Raw genomic sequence first — 3,077 nt, forward strand, 5'->3', positions numbered from 1 at the left:
GAGGAGTTTTTTTCAAAAAACTTTTTATTATATAAAAGTTCAAACATATACAAAAGTAGAGAGGATGTTATGTATAATGCATAAAAGCACAGATAATATAAACCTTCACTCATTTTCAACAATTATTAAAACAGCCAATTTTGTTTCTTCTTTATCACCACCCTTATCTCCCATGGAATCATTCTAAAGCAATTTCCAGTTATATAATTTCATCCATAAATATATATTTCAATTTATATGTCTGAGACATAGATCTTACAAATATTACCAAAGCAATATTCCTGTCTATAAAATAATTAGTACAACTAAATATACAGTTGGTATGCAAATTTCTGTTATAGTTTTTTATCGTTTGTTTATTCAAATAAAGGTTGAAATAAGGCCCATATGTTTCACCTTTTATGTGAATGGAAATGGACTATTTAGTACTTGGGTGTTTGGTGATGTAAGCATAATTAAAAACTTCAACTATCTTTCATTCTGCATTGTTAAAGCGATTACTGAAGCCAGAGGCTGTAAGTTCAATAGCAGAGATATTCAGAACATGAGGCAGTGACCCGTGCTTTTCAGAATGAAAAACAGTTGGCTTTTCCCTTATTTAAATAGATAAGAAAGGCTGGTGAATATCTAGCCTTTTTCCCTATGTGAATGTACCAAGTGGGATAAAGACCTTTTCTATAATCTTCAAAGGTTTGTTTTAATAATTCCAATGACTATTCAGACTATAAATGTTAAGTTTAGGACATTAGATTTGTTGGAATGTTCGTTTGAGAAGACTGTATTTTGTTCACTTACTATTGTAAACTATAGGAGGCTGATTTTATCATAGGAGGCTGATTTGGCTCACCAACCTTGTGATAATCACTTACAATGATCTCACAACCGTGATTATATGTAACCAAACATATAATTGAGTTTGGATTAACCAAACTCAATCCTTATATGTAAGGATTGAGCACTTTCTTACTGAGTTAGGAGGATATCTGAAAACACTCCTCTTTGCTAAAATTTATTTTGCAATAAAATAATTACTCTTCTACTGTAAATCAAACATTAAACACAATACAAAATTTCATTCTTTCACAACATAACTGCTGGAACTTGGTAAAATGTAAAGTTGAAAAGTACCAAATCTTCTCTTAGGAAAAACTTTGACATTCCACCCATGCATTTTCCTCATCTCCCGGAATTTACATTGGAGTCTACCAGGTTTCAGTGTTTGGACTTCTTTTCCGTCCACACTCACTCTCTTGGGGTTCTGATCTGGACTCATCGTTTTAAATACCATCTATCACAGACAGATCTTTCCCCCAGAACGAATCCCCTTCATGTCCGAATGAATCTCCAGAAGTCCCAAACCGAAACTCCTCCTGATCTCCATCCCAAACTTGTCCCCCCCCCCGCCCCCCCGCCCAGTCTTCCTCTTAATGGCAACCCCATCCTTTCAAGTCCTTAGTACAAATACCTTGGAGTCCTCCTTGACTCCTCTCTCTCAGACCCCACGTCAATCCATACCCAAGGCCTATTAGATGTAACTTCAAAGCACCTTTTTATCCCATGCCATCTCACCGCCTCTATGCCAATCTCCTGATCCAACCCGCATCATCTCCCTCCTGGATAAATGCTACTAACTAACTGCTCTCCTTCCTGTCCTTCTGTACCCTTCAGTCTATGCTCAGCACAGCAGCCCGGGTGCACCTCTTACAATGTAACGCGTCTTACCAGGCCTGATACTGTTTGTCTGTTTTAACTTCTCTGGCCTCAAGTCACTACTTCTCTTTCCAGCTCCACTGCAGCCAACTCCCTTGGGTCCTTGTCCTTGCTATGCCTCTCTTGTAATGTTCTCCCCTGATACCTGCACGGTCTTCCCCTCCCACCTCTTTCACGTCCTACGTGCCACCTTGCCCAGGAGGCCTCTTGACTTCTGTAACGGCCTCTCCCAACACTCCCTGGCTCCCTATCCCATCAGCATCCACCATATTAATATTTTGCTTATTTATTTGTCCCCCGACCCCCAAGTACAATGTAAGCCCCACGAGGGCAGGGAATGTTGTTTGCTTAATGCTCCATCACTAACTCCTAGAAGAGCTCCCGGAACACAGGAGGCTCTTATTAGTAATATTTGTACCACACTTGCCCCAGGTTTCCCCTTCACACTGCGCCACAGGATGTCCTAGTCATAGACAATTCAGCCGCCGCAGGTCTTTCCGGGGGACGCCAAGTGTGGACTTGCGTATCTGAGGCCGGACTGCCCTCCAGCGTAGGCAGCGCGGGGCTTCGTGCCTGTGGTTCCCCAGCGGCCCTACTGCAAGGATGCAGCTTTCCTCTCCCTCGAGGACGAGGACGGCAAGGGCCTCCTGGCCCCACCCACTGGCCCCAACCCCAGCTCTTCTCTCAGGGAACCACAGGGGCAGCCTGGCAGGTATTGGCGGGGAAAGCAAGGGCGTGTGGGTGACTGTGGAAGCGGACAGGGTGTGGTGAATTATCGAGCATGGCCGGAGCACGTGGTGTGCGGGGCTTGCCCGGAGCGATGGGCATGCTGGGATTGCAGAGCGGCCTGGAGTGGTGGCGCGCAGGGCATGCTGGGAGTGGAGCCAAGAGCGCTGAGGCAGAGGGCGAACTGCGCGCGCGCGCGCGCGCAGTGTCCCCACAGAGGTGAGGACAGACGGGGAACATCTGCCGAGGGAGCCGCAGAAGGACCCGAAGAAGGAGCAAGGGAGGCCGTTGCAGGTCCTGCCCCACACCCCGCGGCTTCTTCCCCGCAGAGGCCCACACATCAGCGTCGGGAGGCGGGAGGCGTCAGCTTGGAAGGCGTTGCTTTTCGTTTTCAGAAGCGTTTTGCGGGCTCGGTTGACTGCTGTTAGGAGCAGACGGAGTAGGGAAGGGGCTCGGCCACGGGACAGGACGCCCGCCCGTGTGTGGTGGGGAAACGGTGTGGGAACGCCAGGTGTAGCTGAGGGGCGGGAGAAACATTCCTCCCCAAAGGCCCGCAGCCCTTTTCTGTCCGTAAGAGCATGAGGCGCAGAGAGGAAAGAAACTAGCCTGTGGGATTTCCTGTCCCTGTTTTCCCAGCAGGC

Source organism: Myotis brandtii, unplaced genomic scaffold, assembly GCF_000412655.1.
Source record: "Myotis brandtii unplaced genomic scaffold, ASM41265v1 scaffold154, whole genome shotgun sequence".
Lineage (NCBI taxonomy): Eukaryota > Metazoa > Chordata > Mammalia > Chiroptera > Vespertilionidae > Myotis > Myotis brandtii.